Source organism: Pinus tabuliformis, chromosome 2_1 (assembly GCF_031772625.1).
Source record: "Pinus tabuliformis cultivar Carrire ecotype Pingquan chromosome 2_1, CPIR1, whole genome shotgun sequence".
In the NCBI taxonomy this organism is placed as follows: Eukaryota; Viridiplantae; Streptophyta; class Pinopsida; order Pinales; family Pinaceae; genus Pinus; species Pinus tabuliformis.
The window spans coordinates 454,455,852-454,474,503 of record NC_142299.1 but is presented as its reverse complement, the minus strand read 5'-3'; positions in this window follow the sequence as shown (position 1 = coordinate 454,474,503).

The following is an 18,652-nucleotide window of genomic DNA, read 5'->3' as shown; positions in this document are numbered from 1 at the left end:
ATAGATCTTTCTAATGAGCTATTGTACGCGTCAAACGGAGATCATATGCCAAAGTTACGACCTCGAGAAGTTGATGTACCAATTTACCCCAAACGGGGCCCACAGTTTGGCGTTTCATCTCCTAGGGTTAGGTTTTGGAATGTTAAGGGTTTTTCCATTGTTTCTCAACAATAAATAGGCCTTCGAGCCTCATTGTAACACAGTTCAGAGGCATGTAGCCATCACATCTCTTCTCATAGATAAGCTACCATCGCCCTAGCTGGCTTATTTCCATTTCTGGTTGTAAGCATATTTCAGTATTTTTCCATTAATGAAATGAAGTATTATTTCCACTGCATCTTTGTGTATATGGTTATCTCTGTAATTTGTTGCATTCCTGTTTAAATCCGGATCAGTGGTATCAGAGCGGTCTGCGTTTTCTCTGTTTTTCTTTGCATGTCCCCAACAAGGTCGGGATATAAGGAGTTAGGGCTTGAACTGGTTGAACCTTTGCAAGACCAACCTCGCAAATCCCGACGGCCTCCCATGGCGGACGAGAAGAAAGACGAGGGCGCAGGAGATCCCATCAAAATCTTGCTCGAAGAAGCCCTCGAGCGACAATGGAACGCGATGATGGACAGCTTTGCCCAGATCCTTCAGCGGCTACCCAGAAGCGACGCATCGGCTTCCAGCAGCTACTCTGGAAATGCCACACCCTTTAAGGTACAAGTTAATTTTTAAATCCCCATATTCGAGGGTCAGATAGACGCAGATGCCGTAGATAAATGGTTAAATCTGCTAGAGGGTTATTTTTCTGTTCATGAATTTTCGAGTCGGGAAAAGATTGTTTTTGCTCTTCTGAAAGCAGCCCCCCACGTCAAGGACTGGTGGGAAACCTACTGCGAGCAGAAGGATGAAATTACTGGCTCACTATTTTCAGCCACACCCACCTGGGATTCGTTCCGGGATGCCATCAAGGAGCAGTACTACCCTGTCGGAAGCTATGAGGATGAATACATAAAGTGGACCACGCTGCGGCAGGGAAGGGACCAAGACGTGCCGGAGTTCACCAATATTTTCCATACCCTTCGCACAAAGTTGGGTAACAAGGATTCGGAGCAACATTTGATACTCAAATACCGTGGCTGCCTGCACAAGTACATCCAGGAAGAAATACAATTCCTAAACATCCCCTCGCTCGGCGCAGCATACCGATATGCCGTCAAGGTCGAGTAGAAGTTTAAACAAAAGAAGCGAGACTTTGGATCTGCAAATCCAAAGCAGGGGAAAGGTGCCCCTAAACCACAGAACAAAGGACAAAGCCAAGGCGGGACAGCCCAAGACAACCAGCCAAAGCTGCAAGCAAAGAACAACGCCGCGAAGCCGAGAAAGGACACTGGGAAATGGTGCGAGTTCCATAAGAGCTCCACTCACAACACAAGTGAGTGTCGGGCCAAGCAGTCCCTGGTGGCTGAGCTAAAGGTTTCAGAATCAGATGCATGTTCCGACTCTGAGTCAGAACCCGATAAGGGGTATGAAAAAGGGAAGCAGATCATTGATGCGGATCCCAGCGCCACGGTTGCTACCGCAAAGATCCAGAAAAATGAACCCGAAGATCCAGAGGAGGAGGAGCATCTCTTCCACTCCTAGATGTGGGTAAAGGGCTCCCCGATACAGTTCATTGTTCATAGCGGGAGTCAAAAGAACCTCATTTTGGCAGAAGTTGTGAAGCGGTTGGGCTTATCGACCACAGCACATCCACAACCATACACCATTGGGTGGCTTCACCAAGGACGAGATCTTCGCGTGAGCCAGCAGTGTCGCCTTCCATACAACATCAAGCCCTTCACGGATGAGGTATTGTGTGACATTGCTCCCCTTGAAGTTTGTGATGTATTACTAGGACAACCATACTTGTGGAAGCGACATGCTGTGTATGAATCAAGGCCCCGTGCTGTTATTATTACATTGGGAAATAAGTTGTTCAGGATACCAGAGGTAGCACCACCTGCCGCCATCTCTTTGATTACTGCAAAACAATGCAGTAAGATCATTTCCAAAACCAGGAAATTTGTTTTCCTGATGATACGCCCTCAAGGAAAGAAGAAGACAGTGGCCGCGGCCTCCAAACGGGGTCCCTCTGCACGACAACTACAGATGGACAAGATTGTGGAGGAGTACGAGGACATCTTCACCTCCCCGACAGGGGTTCCTCTGCACTATCAAGTCAAGCACTCCATTGATCTGACCCCAGGTGCGCCGCTACCCAATGGACCAATTTATCGGCGCTCCGTTCTGGAGAACAATGAAATCAAGAGGCAGATTCAGGAGCTCCTGCAGAAATTCCACATCCGTCCGAGTTCATCACCCTGTGGGAGCCCGATCGTGTTGGTACAGAAGAAGGATGAGACGTGGAGACTCTGTATTGACTATCGGGCGCTGAACAAGATCACTGTCCGTAATAGGTACCCGATCCCGCGGATTGATGACCTCCTAGACCAACTAAAGGGGGCGAAATATTTCAGCAAGATCGATCTGAATTCAGGATATCACCAGGTACCAATCGAACCCTCCGATGTGTGGAAGACTGCCTTCAAATCCAAGGAGGGCCTCTTCGAATGGTTGGTCATGCCTTTCGGATTGACGAATGCTCCTGCAACCTTTATGAGGCTAATGGATGACATCTTGCGGCCATTCACCAACTCCTTTGTAGTAGTATACTTGGATGACATTCTGATCTTCAGCCAGAGTTGGGAAGAGCACCTCCACCACATCCGACAGGTTCTCCAAACACTGCGGCAACACAAGATATGTGCCAATTTGGAGAAATGCACTTTTGGCATGACCCAGGTTCAGTATTTGGGATACATCATTGATGAACAGGGGGTGCATGTCGATCCAGCCAAGGTCCAAGTCATTCGAGATTGGCCCTCTCCAATCACTCTAACAGAGCTCCGCATCTTTCTAGGTCTGGCCAACTTCTACCGCAGGTTTGTATTGGGGTTTTCTCATATTTCTTGGCCCTTTAGTCAAGTCACCAAGGGGGGGGCGAAAGAAAAATTCTTTTGGTCTGAATCTCAACAAAAGGCATTCAGGGATTTGAAGGATCGCCTCTGCACGGCACCAGTGCTCGCGTTACCAGATTTACAACAACCATTTGAGATCGAGACAGATGCCTCTGACTATGCTATTGGGGCAGTCCTTACTCAACATGGACATCCAGTGGCATATCACAGTGAAACACTTTCAGACACAGTCCGGAAGTACCCCACTTATGATAAAGAGATGTATTCCATTGTACAGGCCTACCGACAATGGAAGCATTACATTTTGGGGAAGGAAACGGTCATCCACACAGACCACCGACCCTTGCAGTTCATACAGACCCAAGGGAAATTGCAGAATGATCACCATCAGAAGTGGTCTACATACCTACAACAGTTTCACTTGAATATCAAGTATAAAAAGGGCAGCACCAATAATGTTGCAGATTGCCTCAGTCGACCACCGATCATGGCGCTAACCGCCGTGCTCAACTCTTGTGGGCACGAGACTTCTGATTGGCCACTTCTCTACAAAAGCGACCCAGAATTTGGCCACACATACCAGACACTCTTGGAGGGTCGGCATGTTGCAGATTTTCACCTCCAGGATGCACTATTATGCCACCTCGGTCACCTTTGTGTTCCTTCAAGCGAGCGTGCCAAGATGATTTGGGAAGCACACTACAGTCGGGCTGTTGGGCATTTCGGGGTCGAGAAAATAGTGGCAGTACTGCAAAATTATTTCTATTGGCCGAATCTTCGACAGGATGTTGGGAAGTACATCCGATCATGTACTGCCTGTGCCATTGCCAAACCGACCATTAAGAAGCACGACCTATATACCCCGTTGCCTACCCCTAGCCGACCTTGGGAATCCATCTCCATGGATTACATGTCAGGCCTTCCTTCCACTAAGCATGGAAATGACTGTGTTTTTGTGGTCGTCGACAGGTTCTCGAAGATGGCCATTATGGTGGCCTGCAAGAAGAATATCACAACAGAAGCCACTGCTAAACTCTTCTTTGAACGAGTGTGGGTGCACTTTGGGATCCCACAGTCTATCATCTCAGATCGGGACAGTCAATTTCTCAGCACATTTTGGTCCAATCTCTGGTCAATGTTGGACACCAAACTCACGAAGTCCACAGCCTTCCATCCTCAAACTGATGGCCAGACAGAAGTTGTCAATAGGATGATTGTGCACATTCTGCGTATGTATAACTCAAATCATCCACGCACATGGGACGAGAGCCTACCCTATGTTTAGCACAGCTGCAACCGAGCTCTTCACAGCTCCACTGGCCATAGCCCTTTTCAGGTGGGTTTGGGATTCCAGCCACTATGCCCCATTGATGTGGCCATGCCACTTGCAGCTACTCACATGAATTCAGCTCATGTCCAGTCCGAAACAGATAAGGCCACTAGCTTCATTGAGCGCATCCAACATATTCGCCAGCAGGTCCATGACATTCTTGAGAAATCAAATGCCAAGTACAAGCAGCGGCATGATCAACATCGGGTGCCACACAAGTTTCAGGTGGGCGACAAAGTCTGCTTGCATTTGCAAAAGGAACGCCTTACTGGAGCCTATCAGAAATTGGGACCACTCCGATATGGTCCTTGCACCATTACTAAGGCTATGGGAGACAATGCATTTGAGCTCAGCATTCCCCCATTCCTTGGCCTGCACCCAGTTTTCAATGTGGACCGCCTTCAGCCATACTTTCCACCATTGCTAGACACATCCGACATTGTAGAACAGCTCAAACCCACAGAATTAAATCCAGATTGCATGGAACAAGCTGCAACTGATCGGATCATGGACACACAGATCAAGAACACTCGCCAACAGAATATCCAACTGTATCGAGTTGTCAAAGCATGCCAACTCCTTCAGCAGGGCAAGTGGCTCACCAGGGAACAAGTTCAGCAGAAGTTTCTTCATCTCATGGAGGAGCTCAACGCAATGGGGACCATTGCTTCCTAAGGGGGGAGGAATGATCCAGGTGGATATTGGTGGCCACCTGCCAAGTCCACCTGGACCCCCACCATTGTCTTTCTCAGCATTTTCAGTTTCCTTAATTGTAGCACAACTTACTATTTTTAGCAGTTTTTCGGGTCCCGAACTTTCAGAGCCGTTTTGAGGCCCTAAACGACGTTTTTTGGGGAATCCTGGGGCAATATCGGTCCATTCCATGGACCGATATTGCCTGTTCCAACAATGATAGTGCTCGGATAGATCTTTCTAATGAGCTATTGTACGCGTCAAACGGAGATCATATGCCAAAGTTACGACCTCGAGAAGTTGATGTACCAATTTACCCCAAACGGGGCCCACAGTTTGGCGTTTCATCTCCTAGGGTTAGGTTTTGGAATGTTAAGGGTTTTTCCATTGTTTCTCAACAATAAATAGGCCTTCGAGCCTCATTGTAACACAGTTCAGAGGCATGTAGCCATCACATCTCTTCCCAGAGATAAGCTACCATCGCCCTAGCTGGTTTATTTCCATTTCTGGTTGTAAGCATATTTCAGTATTTTTCCATTAATGAAATGAAGTATTATTTCCGCTGCATCTTTGTGTATATGGTTATCTCTGTAATTTGTTGCGTTCCTGTTTAAATCCGGATCATAAATTGAAGGGATAAACATTGTAAATGTAAGGGATTAATATTAAACCTTAGGACTATTATTTAAACCTTAATATTGGGGATTAATAAAACAAAGGGAATAAATGATAAATCGAATGAATTATTAATGTTACAAACTTAAATAACAAATAAACCTAATCATTTAATATTATAAACCCAAGGAAATAGTAAACTGAACCTAAGCCCTAAATCCATGGCATCAATATTATAAACATAAATAATGTTATAACATAAAAAAAATAAAATAAAATAAAATAAACGAAAACCAATATAAGAACCACATTGCAAACCATAAAGCATTAAAACATGATAAATCATCATTACATTAATAATAACACATTTATATCACTACATTATAAACAATAAATAGAATTTAAGCCATAAATACATTGATATCAATACATGAATGTATTAATATTATAAATCTCAAGAATATTGATATAAACACCTAGAACATGAAATCCCAACAATAATATTATAAATGTAAACAATATTTTCATTTATGAAAGACGTGAAAAAAGTGAAGGGATCCACACAAAAGACCACAACAATCAATAATGCAAGAGAAAGATATAAAATAGTAACATTGTCACTGGAGCAAAGTAACATAAATGAAAAAAACACATCTAAATTGCACACATTGGATTTAAAGAAGAACAACCTAATATGACATTTTAAGACCGGAGATATACAATTTTGTACATAAAAATAACATTAATGTTTAAAATAATCAATTTAACCAACATTGCAACCACAGAAAGGACATTGAGTCTTAACATATCTTTTTTGTTTTCTTTACATCAAAGAATTCCACTACAAAATTGAAGTTCAAACAATGTTTCAAAACTCATGTATGGAGCGGTCTCTTCCAAAACACAACCAGATCGATGACAAAAGCAAAACCAATACAAATCAACAGGATGATGTTGATGAGACTTAAAAATTTCCAACCAATTCCTTCTTGTTCTCCTCCCAAACTCCCTCTGGTGCACATGTTTCGAGTATTTTACGTGTGTTTTTATTTGATCTAGCTCACAAATATGATCATTAATAAATGCAGGATGGAACCCGTGTTTTCTACCAAACTTGTTCCGAAGATAGAAAAGAAATCTTATAGCTCCAACAATATCGCTTATTGTTTTGGAATGATAGATGACATCATTATTTACCATATCTGCATTTGAAAGACACAAAAACAAAAGAAAAATCAATAAAGACATGCACAAATAAATAAGCATATATATATATATATATATATATATATATATATATATAACATAAGACCAGACAGAAGAGCCAAAGGAACCTTGTGCTGGGGCGTCATCAATTGTCCATTTGCACTTCCTCTACCCGGCACCAACCATAGGCTTCCCTTTCAGCAGCAGTGGGAAAAGTATCTTCCTCTTCGTCAGTCCCCGCCCTCTGATCGTGCTTGCTTTGCGATGCGTTTTCCGGGTCTGAGGCAGGACCTTTAACCTCCTGCTCTGTATCAGCTTCAGGAACCTGCGCTTCGTGCATCTGGTTATCAGTTTTCCTCTGCCCATGTTCATCCAGGGAATCATTGTCTTCCCGGGCATTTTCAATGAACAGGACCGAGACATGTGCACTAATCCGCGGATTATTCATGGAGCTGCTAAAATTGAAGATAGCAGAGCCGAAGGCAAGCAAGGCAGTCGAGCTCGAAGCCCCTGCATCCATGAATTGACTGGAATGGAGGGGATTAGCTCCAGCGGAGCGAGCAATATTGCAATGGCAGCAGTGGACAACATTATCCGCCTCGTGACTGCGAGAGGTTCCCCCTCTCGAAGTGCCTCGACGGCTAAGCAGACGCTGTCGAGGTCTCACCATTCTCACAGGGGGCAAGGGGAGGAAATTCCAACAGACCACGGGGTAATCCAAACACCCAGCTACCAGAACCGACTGTGGGATGAGCCAGACAAACGGAGACGGAGAGGCAGGGCAACCGGAGTTGCAGAGTCCTGCTTGACGAAGGAGCCACCAACATTCTCTGATCATACGCTGCAACATCCCTTATAACCTCACCTGCTTTGCTTTGGAGCTCACCCGCCATAACTGCTACCTCCGCCTGAGCCAAATTACCGTGACGGGAATTAACTATTCCCTGCAGCTTCACCTTATACCAGCTGCGTCCCTTACTTGCGTTTTCAACGTCTACCACGTGATGGCTAGTGGCCGGCATGTGGCCATCCATCCACGCCTGTCCCATCTCATTTAGCACCCGCATCCGGGGATCCACAATATTAATATCAATATGAACCAGTTATACAAATGATTTGGAATGACCGGTTCATATAAATAATTGTTTTTTGTTTGAATGGTTTGTTGGAAAGAAAAGAGAAATAGGCACTTCAAAAATTAAATAAGTAAAATGAACAACATGAAAAACGAAGTAAACAACTTTCTCAAATATTATTATGAATATGATGAATTTATTAATCTAATAAATATATAAAAATGATTATTATTTAAAAGTAAATCAAGGGGATATTAATAGTAATTCAAAAAACATACTATAAAAGTCACAATGTTATTAGTTGTATTTCATAATGATATGGACTTCAATCGCTCGTCTTCCTTCTTCCTAATTGTAACATATGCATGCATTATCTTTCATCTTGGCATAACGTTGAAAAGAAAAAGGCGGTGCAATGTGTAAACCATCTATTGATTTCACTATTGATATGCTGTGAAGGTAAGGCCTTGCTGCTCTTTATTCTAGCAGGTTAAGGTATGGGATTTTCTCCTTTCAAATCTCGACTTCAAATTGTAAAAATAATATAATTTTTCTGTGTATAGTCATTTTTCATTACACACAAGAAACCCTGATTTCTTGTATTTTCCTTTCGTTACAATTAAATGTGGTTTTTTTATGTTTCTAAGCATATATTATCATTTTTCATACAGGGTTTTCTTACTATACATAAGTAGAGAATCAGTCCCAACTTTTTCTAGTTTTTTGTTAGTAGGTATATAATCATCGATAATATGTATAATCTTTCCTTTACAATGTCTGAGCTCACTCTTATTATATAGCATATTCATTACTAAAATTTGATCCCTGCTCACATATTTGCATGGTTTCTTTACCCAAAGTCTATTCATGTTGTTGTACTCGAGTTAAGAGAGTTTTGACTCACTATTAACATGTTAGAGGTATTTCATTTCTTCCACACGGACGAGAATTACTTCTCCTTAAAGGCCAAATTCCATTCATTGGAATTATATAATGAATCTTTACTTCCTTGCATGGAATTTTTGTTCTTAAGGAACTTAAACTTCTTTTTAAGGTCGTGAACTTCCGCTGTAAATATATCTCCACTGAAGATTTTTTTAGTATACAAAATTGTTTCTATTTTATACATGGTATATGCTTGATATAAATTTAAAAACTTGTAAGGACTCTTTTCTATTCACTGTTCTGAGTTCTTGTATTAGCTACATAAATAGACTTCAAGTCTTAATTCTGAAGTATTTTATATAATATGTTTGGATCTAGAAATTTGTACTCTGAAATTCTATTATGCCTTTTTCTTTATACCATTTTGTACGCTTAATTATTTTAAACAAGGTTTTCTTTACTATGACTATATATTTATATGTATTATTAGAGTTTGTGTATATTTATATCATTATAGAGTCCATTCATATGAATTTTCTTTGTTTATTGTCCAAATAAATCAATTGTTCGCCTTCAGCTACTCTAATACATTTAGACCTACTCGATAGCCTTTAGTTTTTCATAAAGAATTATTTTTTTTCCACACATTTAAACAATATGTTTTATTATACAACTAGCTCTCTAACCTATATCAGCCTATTATAAATAATCATGTGTCAATACATGTGCCTAATTACAAGTCTTTTATTTCCATTGAAGAAAATTCCATTTTCCTCATTTGACATTTACGAATAATATTTATTTTCTATTACATCATGGTTACCATTTCTATTTGCACTATACATATTCATCTATTATGAATACTTTGAGTACAACCTTCAAACAATATTCATTTTTCTTTCATTTTTTTCAAATTTAATAAAACAAAAACCACTTTTTCTTCTTTTTGTCAAACCAAGGAATTGAAAAGGTTAGACATACTGAATTGAAAACCATTTGCTGGGAAATTAAGACTCAAGTACTTTGCTCCTCCTAGCCTCGATACAACAATATGTTAGTGTCCCCTTAAGCAATTAGGCCAATGATTCTTTTTTTGTCTATTAATTCTTGATTCTCTTCAGTCTGTGCAACTATGTTCTCAGAATAATGAGACAAAATCAAGTAAAAACAACAGATATTATCCATCTACCACTTTTTTGGTGGTTAATAACAACTTCTACCTCACCAATATGTGGTAGGTAGTTATCTACTCATTAATGAGATCATATTTCCGACTCTTGAGGAAGGAAGATCGTAAGCCCATAAGGTGTATGAAATTTCTTTCATAATAAGTTATGTGCATGTGAGCATTCAAGCTCTAACTCTGTAGTGGCATATGTATATGAGTGGACCTAGTGAATGTCTAAGTAGTGGTTTTGTGTGTTTGCAACCATAGGTCTTTGGGCTATTAACAAATATAAATGGCACCATAGGAATATGGCTCAAGGGATGGATGAGTCGGAAAATCATTGGCATTATCAGCCAGATTTGGCGCTTATGCCATATTTGAGGTCCACTATAGATCTAAAGGCATTTGATGGATCTGGTAGTAGTGTATTAAAATACCTTTCGGCCTATAGTAAAGTGCATTGTGAGCACATGCATGGTGTGATGATTTGACAACTTTGGGAGAAGTCCTCTATCTTTGGGGAGGGTGGCAAACGTGGCAATGTGATATATTCATGCATTTATGGAGTACAAATTAGACAAGGAACTACACAAAGAACCATGGTTGGTTCAGCTGGAAACAAGAACAAGGAGAAGGATTAGCTAATGGGTGAATTCATGTGCATTAGAACTCAGTGGCATGATCACAAGAACTCACTTCAATTTGTTTCCACTGGGTGGGTATGGTATATTGATGGGAATGGATTGGTTGTCTGCTCACTGAATCAAGGTGGATGGCTACGAAAAGGAAATAGAATGCTTAGATGATAAGGGGACAAAGAGAGTATTTCAAAGAAGGAAAAAGCCCATATCGGTAACGCTATCCACTGTCATGCAATAAAAACATAGTTGCATAAAAGGATGTATGTTATTCGCAATACTTTCCAAGGAAGGGGAAGCTGACAAAACAACAGGGAATGAGGAAGCTGAGTTTTTTCGAAGGTACCCCATCTTGTGATAGTATGTGGATGTCTTTCCAATAGAGGTTCCTCGATTTCCCCCTCATATCTCTATCGAGTTAATACCTAGAGAAGCACTAGCATCCAAGGGCCCATATAGAATGAGCACTCGAGAGTTGGTTGAGCTGAAATTACAGTTTAAAGAAATGTTGAACAAGGGATACATAAGGCCAAGTCCGTCTCCGTGGGGAGAACCAATATTATTTGTGAAAAATAAAGATGGAACTTTGAGGTATGCATTGATTATAGATGACTAAACAAGATAACCATTAAGAATAGGTTCCCATTAACAAGGATCGATGATCTCTTTGACTAGTTAATTGGAGCGACAGTCTTCTCCAAAATTGACTTGAGGTTTAGCTACCATCAAGTAAGAATCAAGGAGGAGGACATTCATAAGACTTATTTCAAAACAAGATATGGGAACTATGAGTTGGTAGTGGTACTTTTCAAAATTACTAATTCTCCTACCACGTTCATGTGCCTAATGAACAAGGTGTTGTGACCATACTTGGAAAAGTTTGTTATTCTATTTGTGGATGATATACTAGTCTATTAAAAGATGGAAGAGGAGCATGAGAAACATCTAGTAATTGTGTTACAGTTGCTAAGAGAGCATAAACTCTATGAAAATATTGATAAGTGTGACTTCTTCTAGACACAGATACACTACTTAGGGCACATTGTATCTAAGGAAGGTGTATCAATTGATCTAGATAAGGTGAAATCCATTAAGGAGTGGCTAAATACAAGGAATGTATATGAAATTAGATAATTCATGGGATTGGCAGGATATTATAGGAGATTTATCTGGAATTTCTTGAAAACAAGACATCCTACTATCCCTATAGAGAAAAGGGAAGAGATTTGAATGGAAAACGCAGTATGTAAACAACTTCGAGCAGTTAAAGAGATTACTCACTAGGGCACGAATACTAAGGATTTCATATCATAACAAGGATTTTGTACTAGTGTTTACCGATGCTTGCAAGGAGGGACTCGGTGGAGCATTAATGCAGGAGGGACAAGTTATATTCTATGAGTCTAGAAAGTTGGGTAAACATGAAGAGAACTACGTGACACATGACCTAGAATTGTCTATTGTTATTCACACTTTGAAAATGTGGAGTAACTATCTCCTTGGTCATAAGTTTATGCTCATGATAGGAGATAGTGGGCTCAAATACATTTTTTAACAACTAATGTTGAATTCTACGCAAGCCACATGGCTAGCCACACTTAGCAAGTTCAAATTTGAGATAAAGTATATAAAGGGCAAGGAAAACATGGTTTTTGGCATATTGAGCCGGAGGATCCAAGTGAACCATTTGAAATTGTAAGCTCATATGTAATAAATTGGATGAAATGATGAAGCGGTGAGGATGGAGAATACCACCTCACTGAGGATGGCTCGGTCTGATTTAAAGGTGAAATATATGTGCCTAATAATGATGAGATAAAAGGTCTCATAATGAGATAATTTCACACTAAGCCCTAATTAGGACACCTAGGATAACAAATTACCCTTACAACCATCAAAAGATGCTATTACTGGTCGAACTTAAAGAAGGAAGTAGCAAACTTCGTGACAAGAGGCATGGAATGCCAATAGGTAAAAGTTGAGTGTAAGCATCCCATAGGACTACTACCACTTATCCCCATCCTAAAATGGAAGTGGGAGTTAATATCCATGAATTTCATCATGGGACTACCCAAAATAGTAAATTAGCATGACGCAATCATGGTCATGGTGGAAAAGCTTAGCAAGGTAGCTCATTTTGTGGAATTCAAATCCACCAATTTTGCTAGTGAAATAGCACAAAATTTTATAAGAGATATCACGAAGTTGCATGGAATTCCCAAAAATATCATGTCTAGCATAGATCCTAAGTTTACTTCTAGGTTTTGGAATGCGTTCTTCACAGGCTTCGAGAGATAAATATCATTTAGCACCACTTATCATCCACTGACATACGAGAAAACATAGAGGATCAACCAGATCCTTGAGGACATATTAAGGATGTATGTGATGCATCAACCTAGAAACTGGGAAGAGTATCTTCCACTCATGGAATTTGCATGCAAAAGTTTTCACCAAGAATCCATAAGGATGAGCCCCTTTGAAACATTATATTGTAGAAAATGTAATATTCCTATCAACTGGAGAGATCCAGTCAACATAATTCATGTAGGACCTGATATGCTTAAGGATATGGAACAACACGTTCATATCTTAAGATGAAATATGAAGGTCTCACAGGATAGACAAAAGCGATATGTAGATAAGCATAGAATCCACAAGGAATTCTAGGTAGGGGATCATGTTTATTTGAGGGTCAAGCCTAGAATAGTTCCCTAAGGGCGGGGACATGTCACAAATTGGCACCATGATATTGTGGGCCATTTGAAATACTTGAAAGGATAGGACCAATAGCATATAGGTCAGCCTTACCTCCCTTAGTTAAAGTTCATGATGTTTTTCACATTTCTTTACTTAAGAAGTATGTACAAGATTCTAATCATGTGATTGATTGATCTGTATTATAGGTGGAATAAGACAGAGATTTCCCACCAGAGCCAATCTGTCTTCTGGACCGGACGAGACTCATGTTCTAGAACCGAGCTATAGAGAAAGTCAAGGTGCAGTGGAAGTACTTTGGGCTAGAGGAGGCCACGTAGGAAATGGCTAAAGCCATAAAAGATAATTATCCTTTCTTGTTTGATGGTTAAAAAAAGTATGTATAATTGTGAATACTCTATAGGGTTGTGTATATAAAGCTCCACAAAAACAATATTCTTTGTATTTTTGTTTTATAGTTATACATGGAAAACTAAACACCGAGGACAACTTTCCCTCAAGGGGGAGGGGATTGTGACAACCCGATCTAAGGTTCTTATGCAAGTGGCATTGTAACACATTGTCAATATTATATGATGAATTGAAATTAAAAAGGGGGACTGAATTAGGGGACACAGATTCCAAAGATGGGGAGGAAGTTGCTTGATTGGGATGTCCAGGTTTCCAATGCATGATAAAACTTGAAATGTAAGACTAACATTGATGATTAGATGGTGCAGGAATTAAAAGAAAGAACATTTGAAATTAAATGAGTAGGACAAAGAGGTGTGCAGGCCCATACTGCTTGGGAACAACCACAAAAAATAAGGATAGAAATTTATGGAGGGATGATGCGTAGTAGACCAAGAAGGACACAATAGTTATGGCGGTTGAGGAGAAATAAAGAAAAGACGAATCATGAAGGAAAAAGGAGAGAAAGAAAAGAAGAGGCTGGAGGATGAGAGAGAATAAAAAGAAGTATCAACACGAGTTCTCCACAAGAAACATAGAAGGGAAGGGAAGAGAAGGGGATTAGTTTTTGATCGCTAGAGGCTATGGGTTGAGGTGCTAATCTCTGGGGCGCTGTAACAACTTGGGGTCCCTGGAGACTGTGGCTTGAGATAGAATCCCTAGAGCCCTGTAACAACTTGAGTCCCTGAAGGTTGTGTGTTGAGACAAAGGTATTTTGAGCCTTGTAACAGCTTGGGTCCCTAGAGGTTGTGGGTTAGGATAAAATATCTTAGCCTTGTAATAACTTGGGTCCCCTGTAGGCTATGGGTTTAAAAAGCAAACTCTACAACAGCTTCAGTAGAGGCCATCCTAAAGTAGAAGTTGAGGAAGACCAGAATAAAGACTAAAGGATAATGTTCGGATGGCACAGCGGATTCTTAACTCCCTCGAAGGGGGTGAATCACTATGTGAGCGCTTAGGGGTGAGTTTGGGCACCTCTGGACTCCCCGTGTAGACTAAGAAAGAAGCTTTCATCTGGTGGGATTGAGGAAGGAAGTCCTCTAAAGTCCCAGAATTCAATGAATGAGTGGTGTGTTAGTCCCTGAAGTAAGAACCCATCCTAGACTCTAGAATCTAGCTCGGGGGTGATGATTGCAAGTGATTGTGGCTGAAGTTGTTTATGGTTGGGTGGAGAGTCCTTGTCCTAGGCTAAGTTTCCCTGCTTATTCCAAGATAAGTAACCATGTATTCTTTTTAACAAATGATGAATGGTGCTACTGTGTTTATGGGTAATAGTTTGAATGTAGCAATTACATTGTTGATGAAGACACACTTATGCATTATATTCTTTATGTTTATTGTAACACATTAAGTGGTTGCATGTGTGGATCATATGAACGAATGTGTGGAAAAGATGAAAATATAAAATATGTTGTTAACTGTTATAGAAAGCACAGAATATTTGGTACATAACAGTGTATTAATATCATGATAACTAAGACATGGTTATAATATAACATCAAGCCATGGATGCTTGGATTAATAGTGGGCTTTGTGACCGTTTCATAATATGACATTACAAAGAGGGAGACCTTCTGCTTAGCAGAGTCTGTATTCACTTGTGAGCCATTCGTGGTGACGTTACAAGTTATTGTGTCACTTGACGAGCATGGATTTAACGTCCAACAAAATTTTCCCTAGTGTCAGTTAATTGACCATATTTACTCAAATGTCCTTTAGCCTTGCATTTTAAGTAAGTTTTATATATGTTGTTGTTATCGTAAAGAAATGTTTGAGGGACCTGAAGGCTCAAAGCATCATCGTAGAGTTGTGTGTAGTCCAGCACAAGGTATGGCACCATCAGTGAGTGGAAGGAGAGGCTTGGATCCTATCTGGAGTCTATGCCAAGCCCATGGTAGGTAATCCATGCAGAAGCGCCTACACCTTCCATGGGGGAATTTCCTCCTGAAGGAGTGGGTAGACTTGCAGGTCAGGAACTCACTAGAGAACCAATCACTCAAGATCAAGACAAATAACATCATAAATTGCTTAGGAAACCAAGAGTATTGTGATGAACCCACAAAATACCTTTGGAGGTCTACCAGACTCCTAAGGAATAACTATGGTCAACAAGGCCCTAGTTTATAGAAGTCTCAGCAACTGTAGATCCTATAGCTCGGAAGGCTGCCAAGTTCTCCATCTAAGGACTTTCTTAAGGTAGGATTGAAACCCATCGACTTAGTCATGATGAGAAAGAGTAGGAAGACCTTGTTGCTGCTCAAAGGAAGGAGGCCTTGTAATTATAGGAGAGGTGGGCTAACGTTATCCACATGATTGTGAAAAAAACTAGTCAAGGGGAGTTTTGATTGGTGGAACAAGATTCCCTTCACAAGATTAGTCAGAGGAATAGGGCATAAAGTCGTAGAGCGGAAATCAAAAAGATAAATTAAATTACGAGTTGGGGACTTAGTGATTGAGGGAGCCAGGGATTTGTCGAGAGACGATAATGGGAATTTCCCTGTTACCCGAGTTGTCACATGAAAGAAGGTTTCCATAGGGGACATCTCTGAAAGTCCAAAAGGTTGGAACCTTGATGAGACTGCACGAATGACTTCTTATTAACATCTGGATTGAGCGGCCTTGAATATGTCACCGGGTGGGGCTTAGCACAAATCTCAGAGTCAAAGGATTTTTTCCCTTCACAAGGAGATAACATGGGAACGTTGTCTTAAGGACATGTGACCAACAACATGGAGGCCGATTTCTAGAGCCACCCATGGGATGACTTGTAGAACCTCTTTAGGGTGACATAAGGTAGGGTCGTCGTTAGAATGGCATCACTCCTTTGATGAGTTAGGTTATGCATAAGACTCGACAGAGAAATTGGATGCACCCAAAGGGTCCCAGAGATGTGACACGTCAGCTAGGCAGGTTGATTCCCGAGGGAAGACTTACACTTGGAGTTGGGGCATCAAGGAAGCCCCGCAGCTACTGATGTCTGCATATATATAAGAAATAAAAGAAAACAATGAATATAAATGTATAAGATAAAATCGTGGACTTAAAGGAAGTGTGTTGCAAATTGTTTAACCCCTTTGCCAGAAGGGGTTGGGTACGTCATGGGCACAATTGACCTAAATGGATTTCACTCATCGACTATTTTACTAAGTCAAATTACCTTAATGTCCCATTATCTAACTACCCTATTAATATGTAAATTCACAGTCTTGTTATGCAAGAGGTACTATAATGTAAACATTTATGACCATCAAAATAAAATAAAGTAAAAATAAAAATAAACTTCTAGCAAAATAAAAATTATGTGCTATTTTTATTTCTATTAATTTTGTGTGCTATTTAAGGTAAACTTGACTTGCTCAAGTGATAGTAGTTTTTGAGCTTCAGGTTTACAATAACCATGGTATTGACCCATAATATTCATGTCGTATATAGCCTATTTAAAGGGGAGAATTAAATCAACCTAAATACATCTTAACTTCAGATCTACCAACCCTGAGCGAGAACAAATCTCTTGAGATTCAAAGAGATTTTATCCTTATTGCACTTGGTAAATCCTGAATTAAAATGTATCTACACTAGTATATATACGAAACATTCTACAAATCTTTATAAAAATTGTGAATCCAAATTTCTCTTTCACTCCATATGAAGTAAATATGGTAGATTTTTTGAATTTATTTATTTTTGCTTTTATGAGGTTATTAAACATTTGTTTTCAATTTTTATGGATAATTTTGAGGAATTGTTTAGATGGTCAAAAGTGGTCAAAATCAGGGTAATTTTTTTTCAAAAAATCTTGCAGTAAAAAAGTTTCAATCATATTTTTAATAGTGAAAATAATATTGCCAGAATGTTTAGAGACTAAAAAAATAATCTATTTCTTTAAATTTTATAAAATTATTTTTCCTACTGAAATTCATAAAACAATTACGTTTTTTTCTCAATATATTTTTTGAAATCAATTAATTCACTCTAATTTATAATTTATTCAACTACCATTTTTAATATTTTATATTATTATAAAATATTTCTTTTTAATTGGAAGAAAACCATAAGCGCAACGGTACCAGTAGTGGATTTACTGCTAACCATATATATGGGAGTTGTCTATAATGAGACTTTTTGGAGATTCTGGTGGAAGAAATTGAGGCTAAATCTTGATTTGTTGCAGTTAAAATGGTTTTTTAACTGCATATTTGGATTCAGCACCCTGAAAAACCCCTGGGACGCTTTGATTGTGCAGAAACTAGCTATCAAACTTGCGATTCCAATAAATTGCTGCCAGATTTTGACCGAAAAAACCCACCGGAAAGGATTCCAAAAAGTCGCATTATAGACAACTGCATATATATAGGTAATGCATTATTGATGGGGTGGGGGCAGTATATGCTACCGGTCCATAATTCTGAGGGGTGACATGTACTGTCTCGTATATTATTGATTATTGATGATCCAATAACTAAGTATATATTACTCGCTGCCCTAAATCCAGTGTGTCTGGTCATTTGTTTTCTTTTATATAAAGAAAACAGATTTATATTTTTTTATCAAATCTTTTCAATGATGTCTAAAATGATTGATATTGTGCAAATAAGTCCAAGTGTGAGGTGTTGTTAGGGGAAATAAAATGATATCAATTTCCAGATTCATTTTTGAATAAAGTTTCTGCCATTGATGCCAAAATGTTATAGAGAGACCAAATTCAATGAAATGAAGAAGATTTTATTGAATTTGCTTTTTCTAGAAAGTAGAGAAATCAACAGCTTCAACTTTATTCAAAAATGAACCTCAAAATGATGTCATTGTATTTCCACATATAAGAATTTACATTGGACTTATTTGTACCAAATAAATTATTTTGGACCTTA